Below are 19,570 nucleotides of genomic sequence, written 5' to 3' on the forward strand. Positions count from 1 at the left end.
GCTTCGTCGAGCGGGTCCTTAGGTGCGTCGGATATGGATTCCCTTCCGACTGCCTCCACCCCCCGTGCCGCGGACGATGCCAAGGTGGGATCCCAGGAAGGGACCCACCAGGAGGCGGAGGCCCCGGAGGTGTCACAGGACAACCTCCCGGACTTTGCACCGGACTCGGCCCCGGAACCCACACTGGCTCCGGAGTCCGATGGGCGACCCCTTCGCAAGAAGGGCAAGACCGTGACGTCGGCTGCCTCCGTCCAACCGGAGGTGCCGGATAATTTGCTGGAGGCGCTCAACGGCGCCTCCATCGAAGAGGAACACCGCACTGTTATGAGTGCGGTGATTCAGAAGGTGCAGCTCGCCAAGAGCGGGCTGACCGAAGCCTGCATGAGCCTTCTAACAGGCTTTGAGGTAAGAATTTCAATATGTATAAAATGGTACCACATAGACAGTAGCCCCTGATGCTCGGTTCGGTGTTCGGGAAGAAAAGCCGGACTGAGTATCCAAAAAGATATATGCAGGAGTCATAAAAAATGTGTCAATATGGGATTGCAGGCTGCGCTGCTGACCTCTGCCGCACTAACTGCGGAGGTCGATACTTTGAAGGAAAACCTCGAGTAGTCCGAGAACGAGCTCAGCCGTGCCAAGAAGCAGCTCGAGGACAAGGAAGGTGAGTAACACCTTATTAAAATTGTACCTTACAGAAAAGGATTTCGGTTGCAAAAAGAATGACAAGGATAACGTGGGTATTGCAGGGGCCACTAACGAGGTGGCGACCCTGAAAGAGGCGGTGGCCGCGGCCGAACGCGATGTGGCCACGGAGCGCACCGAGCGAGAGAAGCAGGAGGCGCGGGTGGCGGAGGTACAGCAAGAGCTCCAGGATCTCGTGAAAAATCATGAGAGCTTGGAGTGTGACTCGAAGACTCGAGAGTCTGAGCTTGTAACGGCTCTTGAGAGTGCCAAAGCCGCTAAGGCTGAAGCCTACAAGGCCCTCCAAGAGATTGAGGCGGTAAAGAAAATAGCAGCGGGTAAGGCATTTTTCATGCAAAGTAAGCATGTGAGTGTTAATTACCTGTTGCTTACCCGAATTCGGAGTTCTCCAGGAGCGTTCGCAGATCTTCCTCGCAGCGTGTCCGATGCTGCCACATTCTACCGGGCCGAGGAGGGGAGCTCAATGGAGAAGGTCTTCTAGTCTCAGTATGCTGAGGCCGGACATCCGGTGCCCCTTAGCGACCAGCTGAAGCAGCTGGTCGAGCTCCACAAGGCGGCCGAACAGGCCATGATCGGCCTCATAGTTCGGTTGTGGCCTAAGGAGGCCATGCCTGGAAGCTACTTCGTCCTGGTGCGGCGGCTGGTGGATGCGTGCCCGTGGGTTGAAGTCATCAAGCATTCCGCCTGTATTGAGTGTGCCCGTCGGGCCCTTGCCCGTGCGAAGGTGCACTGGGGCAAGATGGATGCCCAGAAGCTTGTGACGGACCCACCACCAGAGGGCAAGGAGCATCGCACGCCTGAGATGTATTACACGAGTGTGCTGAAGGGCGCCCGCACTATTGCGGGGGAGTGCTCCAAAGATGTAATTTTTGAGTAGACTCGCATTTTGTTATCTTGTGCGCTGAAAACTTAGTTCATACGCGCTAAGCAACACTTGTTAATTTAAAATATTACCTTCTGTGCGGCTGTTTATCAAATCTGAGAGATGGCAAGTCGTCGGCTTCAGCCCCCATGCCGCGAGTGTTGGGGTGTTCGGGATAAACTTGAGCGCTCTTGTTCCCATTTTTGGGTCCATCTAGGGAGGCGCTCAACACAGCAAACAAGGCAACCGGACTTATAATGCTTGAACACTCTCACTTAGCCATAGAATTCTATAATTTTAAATTTCGGCGAAGCCCCTAGTCTTCGGAAGGCTGAATTTGGGGTGCTATCCACGCCTAGGTCGGACAAGATCCGGCTCCTCGCTCTAAGCGGCATAAGTCTTTAAGGACTCGCAAAAACCTCTCGAACAGCGACCGGCTCTCGCCTCATCATGACAGTCAGTTTTAGCTTTCTCCACTGAGGCGTTAACCCAGCTCAACTGGGGCGCAATCGCAGTGGTTCGCCCAGTGCTACCTTAGCCGATACAACGGAACGTAAGGTACCAAAACATGGGAGCCGGGCAGACCCAACTATTGACCCAAGACATGATTCGGAGCCGATGCATATAATGCTATAAGTTTGGGGTGCCGCACCTGTGAAAGTGTTTGGACTTGTCACACCATGATGCGGGAACCATAAGCCCCTGGTGTGTTTTAACCGTACCAAAGTGTACGGATGCGACATGTCGGAAATGAACATATGTATGAAAAAGAAAGGCAATTATAAGCAAAAAGGTGCTGCATTGTTTTATTCAATAAGTGCTGCTATGAATGCAGAACGATACAAATAGTGCCATAAGCAAGGGATGGGACTGTTAAACATGTCCCCCTCCAGGGGTAGGCTGCGGACTGGTGTATAAAAATGCTCGTAATGGAGACCACCTGTATATTCGTTGTAGCCTTTATCCATCCCAGGCTGTTGCATCGTGAGTTCGGCAGGTCTGCTGCCGGACAGGGCCTCTGACGAATGGAGTCCTGTGGGTAAGAAAATAAAAGGTAAAAAGAAAAAAAGAATGACACACTTGAGAGCCCCTGGTGTGGTTGAGCCACAGTCTGGGCTTATCGTGGTCATGCCCCTCTCCCCATGCCCATGGTATCTACAGAGCGTAATGGTGTACGCGAAGGCCCTGTTTTGACGTTTTGCAGGGGCTGGGGTTGGGGCCGCACTGCTACGCGTGCTTGGAACATGCCAGGTTGTCTTGTTGTAGGTTACTCCGGGCGCACTTAGCTATGTCCAGCCGCTTAACGGCCGGACTCGAGAATTTCCTTAAGAGGCTGCATTGTACTTCTGCCGCGAGAGCCGCTGTATGCTCCTCCATTCGGAGAGAACGTTCAGTGTTTCCATTGACCGTGATGACTCCTCGAGGGCCTGGCATCTTGAGCTTGAGGTATGCATAGTGCGGTACCGCGTTGAACTTTGCAAACGCGGTACGTCCGAGCAAGGCATGATAGCTGCTGCGGAACGGGAGTATGTCGAAGATTAACTCCTCGCTTCGGAAGTTATCCGGGGATCCGAAGACCACTTCCAGTGTAACTCAGCCTGTACAATTGGCTTCTACACCTGGTATGACGTCTTTAAAGGTCGTCTTGGTAGGTTTAATCCTTGAGGGGTCTATGCCCATTTTGCGCACTGTATCCTGATAAAGCAGGTTCAGGCTGCTGCCGCCGTCCATCAGGACTCTGGTGAGGTGAAATCCATCGACGATTGGGTCTAAGACCAATGCGGCGAATCCGCCATGGCGGATGCTGGTGGGGTGGTCCCTTCGGTCAAAAGTGATCGGGAAGGAGGACCACGGATTGAACTTCGGGGCGACTGGCTCCATCGCGTATACATCCCTGAGTGCATGCTTCTGCTCCCTTTTGGGTATGTGCGTTGCGTATATCATGTTCACCGTCCGCACCTATGGGGGGAAACCCTTCTGTCCTCTATTGTTCAGCGGTCGGGTCTCTTCCTCGTCATCGCTATGCAGCCCCTTGTCATTGTTTTCGGCAATTAACTTGCCTGCCTACTTGAATACCCAACAGTCCCTATTGGTGTGGTTAGCTGGCTTTTCGGGGGTGCCGTGTATCTGGCACAAGCGATCGAGTATTCGGTCCAAATTGGACGGACCCAGAGCAGTTCTTTTGAATGGCTTTTTCCGCTGGCCGGGTTTAGAGCCTCTGAATCCGGCATTGACTGTCGTATCCTCACTATTGTCGCCGTTGATGCGGCGTTTGCTTTTGTTACGACGCGACCTGCCATTTCGGTCCTTGAAATCCGGACTGCTAGAATTTTTGCTGAGGTTGTTGCTGCGTGCTAGCCAGCTGTCCTCACCTGCGCAAAAGCGGGTCATGAGTGATGTAAGGGCTGCCATGGATTTCGGCTTTTCCTGTCCCAGGTGCCCGGTAAGCCACTCGTCGCGGATGTTATGCTTGAAGGCTGCGAGGGCCTCCGCATCTGGACAGTCGACGATTTGGTTTTTCTTGGTTAAGAACCGTGTCCAGAATTGTCTGGCCGACTCGTCTGGCTGCTGAATTATGTGGCTTAGGTCATCAGCGTCTGGTGGTCGCACATACTTGCCTTGGAAGTTATCGAGGAATGCGGCTTCCAGGTCTTCCCAACTCCCAATTGACTCTGCTGGCAAGCTGTTAAGCCAATGCCGGGCTGGTCCTTTAAGCTTGAGGGGGAGATATTTGATGGCGTGAAGATCGTCACCGCGGGCCATGTGGATGTGAAGAAGATAGTCTTCGATCCAAACCGCAGGGTCTGTTGTGCCATCGTAAGATTCGATATTCACGGGTTTAAACCCTTCGGGGATTTGATGATCCATTACTTCATCTGTGAAGCATAGTGGGTGTGCGGCGCCTCTGTACTGGGCGATATCACGACGGAGCTGAGAAGAGCTTTGTCTATTTTGTTCGGCCCGGCCGGACTTACTGTGTCCGGCGTGATGGTTGTCGTCACGTACCATGGGGTGCCCACGCGATCCATAGATCGATCTTGATTGTCTTGCCTTATCCTCCAATATATCTCGCATGTCCGGAGCGTTCCCCTGTGGTCTTGTGCTTTTCGAGCGGTGCCAGGGTACGGGTCTAGTGAAGGGCCTAGAGGCCTCTCTGTCACGACCACGGGGTGGTCGGTCAGCCGTATTGTCTCCTGGTGATGTGGGTTCATACGCTTCCTCCTCTAATCGGGGGAGCAGCTTGCGTTTAGGGTAGCTTTTGGAGGGGCATTCGAGCTCATGCTCTTCGGCCGCGAGGACTTCAGTCCATCTGTCGGCTAGCAGATCTTGATCAGCTCTAAACTGTTGCTGGTTTTTCTTAAGGCTGTTCGCCGTGGCCATAAGCCTGCGTTTAAAATGCTCTTGTTCGATGGGATCCTCAGGCACGACGAATTCATCGTCGTCGAGGCTTGCTTCGTCTCCAGAGGGAGGCATATAATCCTCTACCTCTTCTTCTGCCGCTCTCTCATGAGGGCTGGCGTCTCCATCCTCCTGCGGTGGATCTTGTTGGAGTGGGTTGTCTTCGGCACTATCCGGTGTATTGATATCTCCGGTGCCGGAATCTTCATTCTTGCTCTGGCGGGATTTAGAGCGGCGCCGCTGACGCCGACGCTTGGGTTGTTTCTTGGAGGGGTCATCCTCCTCTGTTCGTTCGCCATTCCCATCCTTTGGGATATCCACCATGTATATGTCATATGATGAGGTGGCTTTCCAGTGCCCGGTCGGTGCTGGTTCTTGTTCGTCTCCGGCATCGTCGTCCATACCGTCGATGTCTTCGGAGTCGTAGTCTAGCATGTCGATTAGATCGTCGACAACGGCTACCAAGTGGGTGGTAGGTGGGCTTTGAATTTCTTCATCGTCCACATCCCAACCGTCCTGGCCGCAGTCCGGCCAGGACTCTCCTGATGAGGTGAGTGTTGAAAGATGTCCGCTGCGGTGAACTCCATGATCGGCGCCCAATCGGATTCGATCGGAGGGGGGCGGGAGGTTCGGAGTCCGGCAAGGAGTCCGGCACCTCGGAGTCATGAGCTTTATGAGGGACAAGGTCAGTGTTCGGCTCTATCGCCGTAGAGGTTGCAGCTCCCGAGGAGGTGTCTAACCATCCTTCCTCGATCTGCGCAGCCAGCTTCGAATTGAAGATCGGAGCGAGTTTGAGTGCGGCCTCTAGGGTACTGTCCGGCTGCAGAGCTAAATCATGCTCGCTGGGACAATGCGGCACGCTCGGCTGTGGCTCGAATCCATCGAGGATCAAGTCCCCGCGGATGTCAGCCGTGAAGTTCAAACTTCCAAACCTGACCTGACGGCCAGGGGCGTAGCTTTCGATCTGCTCCAGATGGCCAAGCGAATTGGCCCACAGTGCGAAGCCGCCGAATACGAAGAACTGTCCGGGGAGAAAGGTCTCACCCTAGACCGCGTCGTTGATGATGGTCGAAGAAGCCATTGAGCCTATCGGTGACGACACAGAGGAACTCTCAATGAAAGCACCAATGTCGGTGTCAAAACCGGCGGATCTCGGGTAGGGGGTCCCGAACTGTGCGTCTAGGCGGATGGTAACAGGAGACAAGGGACACGATGTTTTACCCAGGTTCGGGCCCTCTTGATGGAGGTAAAACCCTATGTCCTGCTTGATTAATATTGATGATGTGTGTTACAAGAGTGGATATACCACGAGATTAAGGAGGCTAAACCCTAGAAGCTAGCCTATGGTATGATTGTTGTTCCTCCTGTGGACTAGAGCCATCCGGTTTATATAGACACCGGAGAGGGCTAGGGTTACACAAAGTCGGTTACAATGGTAGGAAATCTACATATCCGTATCGCCAAGCTTGCCTTCCACGCCAAGGAAAGTCCCATCCGGACACGGGACAAAGTCTTCAATCTTGTATCTTCATAGTCTTGGAGTCTGGCCGATGATGATAGTTCGGCTATCCGGACACCCCCTAGTCCGGAAGTCCCTCAACAGTCTCGAGGGCGGATCCTTGCTGTGGTGAACCCTTTCATCGTTGGGGCAGCTGAGCTAGGGTGGAACACAACGCAGCAAGAGCGGGACAAACCACACAAGGTTTTCTTTGACACATATTTGTAACAGAAGTAATTGGGTAAGGGCTTGTTTAAGTTTGAGGATTCTAACGAATTGGAAATACACAGGAATAGGATAGGAATGCAAGCGCAAGATAGAGAATTTAAAAACACAGGTTTTCTGCCAATCTGGGTGTTTGGTTCACAAGAATTGGAAGATCACAGGACGCAAAGAAGCATGGTGAGATTAAGTCAAACCACAAGAAAATGTATGGTTATAATGCTATTATGCTACTATCTCTTAGTCTTGTGGTTCATGAATATGAATTTGAAAAGGAGGACACGTGGATATTAAAATTCCTATGGTTTTTGTTTCAAGGAGACACTAAAGGAACAAATCCTACAGTTTTCCTTTGCTCCATTCCTTTGAACCAAATGCATGAATAGTAGTACCATAGGAAACATTCCAATTCCTATGTATTTCCTTCACTTTTCCTTTCAAGCAGTGGTGATTCTAGTAGGCAGGCTTGAGCAGGGAAAAGCCTACACTCAAAAAATGTTTTTGTGCTACTTCTACTACTTTGGACCCAGGCCACTGCCCTACTAGCTCAACTCTGAGGCCCATCTACAAATGCACAGCTCAAACACGCAGAGATAAATAATGATGGCATTCAAGAGAGTCCATCACGGATAGCTAAGTTTCCTGGTACCACACTTCTTGTCATATAGTAGGAGAAACTAATAGTATTTCACGTTACTACGTGTGCTCAGTGGACAATATATATAACATGTACAGTAAAAAAGTGATGCAACAAGTGTACAACCTCTTTGGCGATGCCATGTCGATCTCAGCATGTTTGGGTTGGTCGGTGAGGATGCTCCAGCTGATTTGGTTGTCGGAGGAGGGGAATAAGATCTTCGGCATCTGGAGATGGAGCCCGGGGTACCACTCCACTGTGATGGAGGGTTTTGTCCTTGGAACAACTCTGGTGAGTTGTATGACGGCGAGGCTGAAGCAGGACAAGAGAGAACACGTTAACCTGAGTGGAATTCTAATAGCATCTCCAATAGATGACGTAAAATACATAACCACAAAGTGCTAAATGTAAAATACATCAGCCGCTCATCTCTGAACTTAACTATCGAAACTGAATTTAACTGTCGAAACTGAATTTTGCTGTCGAAACTGAATTTTACTGTTGAAACTGAATGCACTAGTAGCAGAAAAGCAGTAGCAACAGCAGCGCCCAGAGCAGTAGCTCGTGCGAGAGCTAGGGCAGCTGGTCGTGTAGCAGCATCTCGGGTAGCAGCTGCAGGGGCTCGAGGGAGAGCAAGATCTACTACTTGTGCAGCAGCAATGCGTGCAAGAGTAGAGCAGCAGCGCAAGCAAGAGCAAGAGCGAGAGTAGCAGAGAAAGAAGGAGCAAGAGCGAGAGTGTAGCGACCAGACCTCAAACAGTCTGATCTCTGTGCATTAGTGTCATCCCTGGATCGGTAATGCTGACATGCATAGTACTTGAAGGATTTATAACAGAGTAGCAATCACACACTTATTACATCGAATGTCTCAAAATAGAACATATTACAATAAATATGGCTTAAGGGCATCTAATAACGATAACAGTGGAAGGCTTGGAAGATAAGCGAGTCCATCAACTCCAACGGCATCACTGAGTATAATATCACGACCTAAGGCACCTTACTCGTCGTCTGAAAAGTCTGCAACATGAACGTTGCAGCCCGAAAACGGGTCAGCACATGGAATATGCTGGCAATGTAACACATAGAGAGTAATGAACAGAATAATGCTATACTACATGCATATATGGCTGGTGGAAAAGCTCTATGGTTACAGTTTTGCGTAAAGCCAATTTTTCCCTACTGCAAAGGAATAAATTTTATTTAACTATCATGGTGGTTGTTAAACATTGAGATGGGTACTCCAACTCAATCCCAATTAAGCATCATCATTAAAGCCAACAAAATTTAATTAAGTAACATGATGAGATTCACATGATAATCAAAGTACTAGTTACTCAAAACGTCCATAACCGGGGGCTCGACTAACCATGATTAGTTTATACACTCTGTAGAGGTTTGCGCACTTTTCCCCGCAAGACTCGATCTCCTCCGCTTGATTTCTCACACTACATGGTGTTTGAGAAACGGATGACCGAGACACAGTCTTTCAGAAGTGTTAACTCTCTACTCCGGGTAGACAGTACCAACCTACATCCCCTACGTCTGCTAGTCTACCTCTCCAAGAGCTCACGCAACTTAATCAACTATGCTAGAGCCCATAGTAGCTTGCGGCTGCGCACGGAAGTTTCTAGCAGAATATCATGATCCCTTTGAGCCTGCATGGCGGTCCATATGAGAATCACACGGTACCCCGGGATTTCCAAAAAAATACAGACAACACTGGGTTCCCCAGGTTCCTCAATCCACCCATATGTGAATTTAAGTTTCCACCTTAAGTAAACAATTAATTAAACATTCTCACATCTGTCATGGAAACACTCACCCAATCCACGTCTACTAGCATAGCATGGCAATATAAGCAAATGTAGAAGTAACTCCCAAAGGTTTGATAATAATAGGTAATAGGTTCTACCTCTTCTACCTCCCAAAATCCACATGTTAATCAGATCCTATTCATAAAATTGTTTGAGGATTGATCTAATGCAATAAAACTGGGTAATAAAGAGGTATGATCAAAGTGTTACCTGCCTTGCGGATGACCCGTGAAACCTAGAGATTCGGGTACTCTATCGCAAACAAACAAGCATACAATAAGCACTCATCTAATGCACAAGTAAAACTCAAATAAGAGATCTAACCAGAAAGTTCAAATTAAGAAACTTCGGTTTGTAAAAAGAATCAAATCAAACAAAGCAACAAAACTCAAACGGCGAAAGAAACAAGCTTCGTTTACTAATCTGGATCTAAGTCAAATTTTACAGTAGCAAAAACTTGTTTGAGTTGGTTATATGGAAATAGGGTTTCAAGATGAAACTCTAGGCGCTTGAATAGCCTGATTCCGATAAACGAGCGAAAAGTTAAACTAAAACGAAAAGCAGATCGGAAATCGCGATCAGAAATAATCGCAGAAAATCCGAGAAAAAGAAAAACAAAAGAACAGGCTAACGAACGAACGTTCGCTGTCTGCAAAAAAAACAAAAACCGTTCGTTAAAACGAACGTACGGCCGAACGTCCGCTAAATAAACTAAACTGAAAAAAACAGATCTTGGTTTTTTTTAACAAAACCGAACGAAAAACCGAACGGTGTTTTGAGGAAAACCACCGGCGGCGGGGCGGCGGCTACCTCCACCGAGGGGGCGGTGGCGGTCCGGTGATGAGGCGGCGGGGTCCAGCGGTCGGCGGCGTCGAGCGAGTCGGCGGGGTTCGGTGGTGACGGGGGTCGGCGGCGGCGACGCGGGTGACGGCGGCGGTGGCTGCTCGCGGCGGCGGCGGCAGCGGGCTCGGGGCTAGGGTTTCGGTGCGGGGCGGCTGGGCTGACGGGCTCGGGGCGGTGCCTTATAAAGGCCCAGCCATACGGAGTCCTGGCCAAACATGGCCCAAAGTCGGTTCGCGTTTAAAAAAAATTACTTTCAAGCAGAAAAACAAATAAAAAAAATACTAAACAGACTCCAAAAATCCCGAAATAAAATTTCCCCGGCTTCTAAAATCAAGCCGGACAAGATGACCATTTATTTGGGGCCTAAATGCACTTTTAAAAATGCGCATTTTTCTAAATTCAAATAAAATAGCAATAAACTCCAAAATAAAATCTTATTTGATTTTATTATCAAATCCTCAATATTTCTTTATTTTGGGAAAGTCATTTTATTCCCTCTCTCATATTTTTATAATAGAAATAATTGAAGAAAAATAAATGAAATCAAATGATCCTATTTTGAAAATTTGAGAAAACTCAAATATGAAAATAACGAAATCCCCAACTCTCTCCGTGGGTCCTTGAGTTGCGTAGAATTTCTAGGATCGAGCCAAAATGCAATAAATATGATATGCAATGATGATCTAATGTATAACATTCCAAATTGAAAATTTGGGATGTTACAAACCTACCCCCCTTAAGATGAATCTCGCCCTCGAGATTCGGGTTGGCTAGAAAATAGGTGAGGGTGGTCCTTCAGTAGATCTTCCTCTCGCTCCCAGGTGGCTTCGTCCTCGGTATGGTGGCTCCACTGAACTTTGCAAAACTTGATAACCTTGCTGCGGGTGACTCGGCTGGCATACTCGAGAATATTGACTGGCTTCTCTTCATAGGTGAAATCACTATCCAACTGAATCGCTTCCAGCGGCAGTGTATCTCTCAGTGGTATATCCGCCAACTCTGTGTGGCACTTCTTCAACTGGGAAATGTGGAACACATCATGAACTCCTGACAATCCTTCGGGCAATTCTAACTTGTAAGAAACTTCTCCCATACGCTCCAAAACTTTGTATGGTCCCACAAAACTTGGCGCTAATTTCCCCTTAACTCCAAAGTGCTTAACTCCTCAAAGTGGAGATACACGAAGATAAACTCTGTCTCCGATTTCGTAAACAGTCTCCTTATGTTTAGAATCTGCGTAGCTCTTCTACCTGGACTCGGCTACTTTGAGCCTCTCGCGAATCAACTTCACCTTCTGTTCAGACTCCTTAATCAAATCCGTTCCAAACAACTGGCGGTCTCCAACTTCGTCCCACAACAACGGTGTCTTGCACCTCCTTCCGTACAAGGCTTCGAAAGGGGGCATCTTCAAAATGGATTGATAATTGTTGTTGTAAGAGAACTCTGCATATGGCAAATTGTCGTCCCAACTAGATCCATAATCTAGCGCACAAGCTCTTAGCATATCCTCCAAAATCTGATTTGACTCTCTCGGTCTGTCCATCTGTCTGCGGATGAAAGGTTGTACTGAACTCCAGCCTGGTACCCAAAGTTTCATGCAACTGATTCTAGAACCTTGAGGTAAACTGGGTTCCTCTATCTGATACAATGCTCCTCGGAACTCCATGCAGACATACGACCCTGGTCATGTAGATCTTTGCCAACTTAGCACTGGTGTAGGTGGTCTTCACTGGGATGAAATGAGCTACTTTGTCAAACGATCGACTACAACCCATATTGAGTCATAGCCTGAACAAGTCCTGGGCAATCCCGTGATAAAATCCATGACTGGCTTATCCCACTTCCATCCGAGTATCGACAATGGCTGTAGCAATCCTGTTGGCTTTTGATGCTCTGCCTTCACTCTCTGACATACATTATATACTGCTACATATTCAGCAATATCCTTCTTCATTCCGGTCCACCAGAAAGTGTCTTCCAAATCCAAATACATCTTGGTATTTCCTGGGTGAATCAAATACGGCGAGTCATGGGCCTCTTGCAGAATCAACTTCCTGATCTCCGGGTCATTAGGCACATAAACGCAGTCCTCAAACCATAAGGTATCGTGCTCATCCTCACGAAATCCCTTAGCTTTTCCTTTTCTTATCTTCTCCTTTATCTCGGCAATCTCCTGGTCAGTCTTCTGGGCTTCTCTGATCTTATCCATCAAAGTAGACAAAATCTCCAATGCTGCTACATAGCCTCTCAGAACTATCTCCAAGCATAGTTCACAAAGATCCTCGGCTAACTCCTTTGGTAACTCTCCTGTCATGAGTGTGTTGACATGGCTCTTGCGGCTCAACGCATCGGCTACTACGTTAGCCTTTCCGGGGTGATAATGCAATCTCATATCATAATCCTTGATTAGCTCCAACCATCTCCTTTGCCTGAGATTCAACTCCTTCTGTGTGAAGATGTACTTCAAACTCTTGTGATCCGTGTACACCTCACAATGGTTTCCGATAAGAAAATGTCTCCATGTCTTCAAAGCATGCACTACGGCTGCTAACACCAAATCATGTGTAGCATAGTTCAATTCATGAGGTTTAAGTTGTCTTGACGCATACGAAACAACTCTTCCTTCCTGCATAAGCACTGCTCCAAGTCCTCGATGAGAAGCGTCGCAATATACTTCATAATCCTTGTGCTGATCAGGCAGAATCAACACTGGTGATGTAACCAAACGTTTCTTCAACTCCTGGAAACTGGCCTCACATTCCTCAGTCCATTTGAACTTGGTGTCCTTCTTCAACAACTCTGTCATGGGCTTTGCAATCTTCGAGAAATTCTCAATGAACCTCCGGTAGTATCCCGCGAGTCCGAGAAAACTCCGGATCTCTCCAACTGTTGTTGGGGCTTCCCAATTTGTCACAGTGACAACTTTGGTGGGGTCTACTGCGATCCCTTCTCCGGATATAACATGTCCGAGAAATCCAATGTCCTTCAACCAAAACTCACATTTGTTGAACTTGGCATATAACTGATGTTCTCTGATCTTCTCAAGTACCAAACGCAACTGCTCCTTATGCTCCTCTTCATTCTTCGAGTAGATCAAAATATCATCAATGAACACCATGACGAACTTATCCAGAAACTCCATAAACACCGCGTTCATCATGTTCATGAAATAGGCAAGTGCGTTAGTCAGACCAAATGACATAACGGTATACTCGTATAGCCCGTACATGGTGGTAAAAGTCGTCTTGGGTATATCCTGCTCTTGAATCTTCAACTGGTGGTCTCCTGATCGCAGATCAATCTTGGAAAATACCTTAGCTCCTTGCAATCGGTTAAACAAGTTATTGATCATTGGCAGTGGGTACTTGTTTTTTATTGTCACCTCATTCAATCCTCGATAATCAACAACCATCCTCAATGATCCATCCTTCTTCTCCACTAGAAGCACTAGTGATCCCCAAGGTGAAGAACTTGGGAGAATATAGCCTTTATCCAGTAACTCCTTAATCTGCTTCTTAATTTCCTCCAAATCTTTTGCAGGCATCCTGTATGGTCTCTTAGATATTGGCTCTGTGCCTGGAAAAAGCTCAATCAAAAACTCAATGTCTCTATCTAGTGGCATGCCTGGCAACTCCTCTGGAAATACGTCAGGAAAATCCTTCACCACTGGTACTTCTTCCTGTACAACTCCTGATAAGGAATTTATTTGAGTCCTCTTTGGCACATGCCGGGATACATACTTGATCCTTCTTCCTTCTGGCGTGGTAAGCAAAATTGACTTACTGGCACATTCAATGTTCCCTCCATACTTCGATAACCAATCCATGCCTAATATCACATCCAGTCCTTGCGACTCCAGTACTATTGGGTCTGAGGGAAACACGTAGTTACCAATCCTTAATGGTAGTCGATCACACCATAGACTAGCCATATACTCTGCTCCTGGCGAGGTTACTAACATGGGTGACCTAAGGGCTTGGGTTGGCAGGTTATACTTATCCACAAATCCCCTTGATATGTATGAATGTGTTGCACCATTATCAAAAAGAACGATTGCAGTAAATGACTTAACCAAAAACTTACCTATTACTGCATCTGGTTGGGCTTCAACCTCCTCCAGGCTAACGTGGTTCACCTATCCTTTGTTGAAAGGATTGGTCTTCTTCCCAGAACTTCCATTACCATTTCCATTTTTTGCTTCAGGACATTCGGTGGCATAATGTCCAGTCTTCTGGCATTTGTAACAGGTGATGTGGCTCAGATCCCTCTTGGCTGGTGTTGATGGGTTGGTGCGGTTCTGTCCGTTGCTTCCTCCATTCCCGTTACCATTCTTGGGGCCACTATGGTTGTGCGAACTACCTCCTCCATGGGTATGCTGAAAATGTCCTCCCGAGTTCGGGGTAAAACGAGGCTTCTGCTGAGCTCTAGAATTGTACTTCCCTTGTCCATACTTCCTCTTGCAGCTGTCAATCTGCTGCTTCTTTCCTTCAATCATAAGAGCTCTATCTACCAAATCCTGGGAGTTGTTGAAGGTTGCTACCATCAACTGCATGCTCAGCTCATCATTCAGTCCTTCCATAAACTTCTCCTGCTTAGTTGCATCCGTAGCAACATCATCTGGGGCATAGCATGCTAGCTTACTAAAGTCATCCACATACTAGCCAACAGTACGTCCTCCCTGTTGTAGGTTGCGAAAATCACGCTTCTTCATGGCCATTGCTCCTGCTGAAACATGGGCAGAACGGAAAGCCTGCTGAAACTGTTCCCGTGTGACAGATTCGATAGGATAAGTGGCTGTGAAATTCTCCCACCATGATGTTGCGGGTCCATCAAGATGATGTGCGGCAAAACGCACCTTCTACGCATATGTGCATCCTGCAGTGGTAAACTCCCCTTCCCATCTTGCGGAGCCAATCATCTGCAACTATCGGCTCGGTGCTACTGGAGAACACCGGTGGATTCAGCCTCAAGAAATGGGCTAAGTGATCAACAAGTGGTGGTGGTGGTGGGTTGTTGTTGTTGTTGTTCCCTTGAATCTGATTCTGGACTAGCATCTGCATCAATGCATTCTGCTGCTGGATCAACTGGGTGAGCTCCGGTGGGAAAGCAAATCCATTGTCACGTCTCAGAGGCATCTGAGGGTTTAGAAAAGATGAGAATATAGAATAGAATGGGGTCTAGAGAGAAAAACACTACCCATATGCACATGAGACAAAAGCAAACAATATCACTTCAATCAATTCAAACAAGGCATACAACAGTCTAACTATCGTTACAGAAGTGCTCGGGCTATACTATATACATGGGGGAATACTACTACTGTCATGGTGCTCGACTAGAAAAACTGCTCGGTCGAAGACTCCATGATATCTGCTCCAGCTTCATCAACATAGTCATCATCGCTATCGTTTGGGTCCGAGTCGGTGTCATCGATGATGATGTAGTTCTTCGGGCAAGTGCAATCATCGTCTTCTCCTCCAGTCATGGGAAATCCCATGAATACTTTTAGCTTCTTCTTCAGATCATCATTCTTCTCCATGAGTGTCGTCATTTCCTCCTCATATCCATCGCACATAGACTTGAGTTCTTCCTCTAGCTCCATGATCTTGGTCAATGCCTTCTTCAGATCAATCATGCCTGCGCACATCTGGTTCTCCTAGCGACGTATGTGCTAGTTTAACTCCTGGATGAAAGCTGCAATTGATCTATCCTTCCTGGTGCTGATCATCTCCCATTGCTCATCTCGGCGCCCACAAATCTGATAGATAGTATCGTTGAGATCCTTGTGGTAAACTTCTCCAATGCGTCCCATGGTGATGTGAGCTGCCATGCTCTTTCCTATACTCCAGGTTGGTGCATCAAAGGAAAACTCTATGGGCTCAGTGACTGGCATGAACGTTCTTCCTGGAACTTGAACTTGAATCATCCAGCGCTCCTCTTTGGGTAAAGTGGCGATGTAGGTCCCGGTAAAGCTTGGTACTCCGATGTTCACGTATCTAGTGACTTCCTTCAAGTGGCGTCCAAAGGATGTATCTTCATCCGGTTGCGCGAACTTGTTCCTTGCATCCGCCATCCTAAAAGAGTAGAAAAGATGAGGAGTCAGAAATGAGAAGAGAGAGTAGTGATCTAGGGTTTTAGCTTATTGGTCATGTCCTATAGTCAACGTGTGCTCTGATACCATCTTGTAGGGACCAGACCTCAAACAGTCTGATCTCTGTGCATTAGTATCATCCCTGGATCGGTAATGCTGACACGCACAGTACTTGAAGGATTTATAATAGAGTAGCTATCACACACTTATTACATCGAATGTCTCAAAAGAGAACTTATTACAATAAATATGGCTTAAGGCCATCTAATAACGATAACAGCGGAAGGCTTGGAAGATAAGCGAGTCCATCAACTCCAATGGCATCACTGAGTATAAGATCACGACCTAAGGCACCTTACTCGTCGTCTGAAAAGTATGCAACATGAACGTTGCAGCCCGAAAACGGGTCAGCACATGGAATATGCTGGCAATGTAACACATAGAGAGGAATGAATAGAATAATGCTATACTACATGCATATATGGCTGGTGGAAAAGCTCTATGGTTACAGTTTTGCGTAAAGCCAATTTTTCCCTACTGCAAAGGAATAAATTTTATTTAACTATCATGGTGGTTGTTAAACATTGAGATGGGTACTCCAACTCAATCCCTATTATGCATCATCATTAAACCCAACAAAATTTAATTAAGTAACATGATGAGATTCACATGATAATCCAAGTACTAGATACTCAAAACGTCCATAACCGGGGACATGGCTAACCATGATTAGTTTATACACTCTGTAGAGGTTTGCGCACTTTTCCCCGCAAGACTCGATCTCCTCCGCTTGATTTCTTGCACTACATGGTGTTTGAGAAATGGATGACCGGGACATAGTCTTTCAGAAGTGTTAACTCTCTACTCCGGGTAGACAGTACCAACCTACATCCCCTACATCTGCTAGTCTACCTCTTCAAGAGCTCACGCAACTTAATCAACTATGATAGAGCCCATAGTAGCTTGCGGCTGCGCATGGAAGTTTCTAGCAAGAATAATCTCATGATCCCTTTGAGCCTGGGTGGCGGTCCATGGGAGAATCACACGGTACCCCGGGATTTCCAAAAAAAAAATAGACAACACTGGGTTCCCCAGGTGCCTCAATCCACCCAGATGTGAATTTAAGTTATCACCTTAAGTAAACCATTAATTAAACAATCTCACATCTGTCATGGAAACACTCACCCAATTCACGTCTACTAACATAACATGGCAATATAAGCAAACATAGAAGTAACTCCCAAAGGTTTTATAATAACAGGTAATAGGTTCTAACTCTTCTACTTCCCAAAACCCACATGTTAATCAGATCCTATTCATGCAATTGTTTGAGGATTGATCTAATGCAATAAAATTGGGTAATAAAGAGGTATGATCAAAGTGTTACTTGCCTTGTTGATGATCCGTGAAACCTAGAGATTTGAAGTAGCAAGCGGCGCACTCCGGATACTCTATCGCAAACAAACAAGCATACAATAAGCACTCATCTAATGCACAGGTAAAACTCAAATAAGATATTTAACCAGAAAGTTCAAATTAAGAACTCCAGTTTGCAAAAAGAATCAAATCAAACGAAGCAACGAAACTCAAACGGCGAAAGAAACAAGCTTCGTTTACTAATCTGGACCTAAGTCAAATTTTACAGTAGCAAAAACTTGTTTGAGTTGGTTAAACGGAAAGAGGGTTTCGAGACGAAACTCTAGGCGCTTGAATCACCTAATTCCGATAAACGAGCGAAAAGTTAAACTAAATTGAAAAGCAGATCAGAAATCACGATCAGAAATAATCGCGGAAAATCCGAGAAAAAGAAAAACGAAAGAACAGGCTAACAAATGAAAGTTCACTGTCTGCAAAAAAACGAAAACCATTTGTTAAAACAAACGTATGGATGAACGTCCGCTAAATAAACTAAACTGGAAAAAAAACAGATCTAGAGTTTTTTTAACAAAACCGAACGAAAAACCGGCGGAAAAACCGAACGGTTTTCTAAGGAAAACCGCCAACGGCGGGGCGGCGGTTACCTCCAGCGAGGGGGCAGCAGGGTCCGACAGATGGGGCGGCGGCGGTCTGGCGACGAGGCGGCGGGGTCAGGCGGTCGGCGACGGCGGGCGGGCCGGCGGGGTTCGGTGGCGACGCGGGCGACGGCGGCGGCGGGCTTGGGGCTAGGGTTTCGGCATGGGGCGGCTGGGCTGACGGGCTCGGGGCGGCGCCTTATAAAGGCCCGGCCAGACAGAGTCCTGGCCGAACACGGCCCAAAGTCGGTTCGCGTTTTTTTAAATACTTTCGTGCAGAAAAACAAATAAAAGAAATACTAAACGGACTCCAAAAATCCTGAAATAAATTTTCCCCGGCTTCTAAAATCAAGCCGGACAAGATGAACATTTATTTGGGGCCTAAATGCAATTTTTAAAGACACGCATTTTTTCTAAGTTCAAATAAAATAGCAATAAACTCCAAAATAAAATCTTATTTGATTTTATTATCAAATCCTCAATATTTCTTTATTTTGGGAAAGTCATTTTATTCCCTCTCTCATATTTTTATAATAGAAATAATTGAAGAAAAATAAAGAAAATCAAATGATCCTATTTTCGAAATTTGAGAAAACTCAAATATGAAAATAATGAAATCCCCAACTCTCTCCGTGGGTCCTTGAGTTGCGTAGAATTTCTAGGATCGAGCCAAAATGCAATAAATATGATATGCAATGATGATCTAATGTATAACATTGCAAATTGAAAATTTGGGATGTTACAGAGAGTAGCAGCGCGAGCAAGAGCAGACCAGACAGGGGACCGAGAGCAAGGGCAGAGCAGCAGAGGTAGCAAGAGCCAAAGCAGCAGCAACTCCTACTCATGTGGATGTTGCCGTGGAGGGAGCGACACTTTGAGGAAGTGGCCGGCGATGCCACCGTGGATGGAGCCGCGCCATGTCGGCTCGGGACCGAGCGCCGGCAGCACCATGATATTGAATCAAGAAGAAAATATGGAGATTAGTGTAGAACTTCTTTGGTGGTGCCGATTAGGCCTCAGCTTCATCCGAGGAATTGGTGATGATGCTGATCTTCCGGTGGTGCAGGTGAAGACAATGGTGTGGGAATTGAGCTGGCGCAAAAGACAAGGCAAACATCGGGGCAACTCCTTGGAGGTGGAGGATGGGGTGGCTGAACCGGCGGGCCGACGAGATCGATGACGGCTCCTCATTCGGTGCAGTGGATGAGGGACGTTGAGGTGTTGCAGTGGACGACGTCGTCGGGGAAGAGGCTTCGGCTGGGTGGTGGACGGAGGAGGGTGTGGGGCTTCGGGGGTTTTCGTGGCCTCGGTGTACTAATGGGTCGGCAGATGGGATGGGAGGGGGGAACCATGGCTTAGGGACGTGCTTGTCCGAAATGTGGGGTAAGTTACAAAAGTACCCCCACCGATTTGAGCTAGGCGGTCCTTTCGGTTCAGGGGCATCACGGGCATTTCGCATGTCGGGATTTCACAGGAGGGGGGAG

Source organism: Triticum dicoccoides, chromosome 3B, assembly GCF_002162155.2.
Source record: "Triticum dicoccoides isolate Atlit2015 ecotype Zavitan chromosome 3B, WEW_v2.0, whole genome shotgun sequence".
Classification (NCBI taxonomy): Eukaryota; Viridiplantae; Streptophyta; class Magnoliopsida; order Poales; family Poaceae; genus Triticum; species Triticum dicoccoides.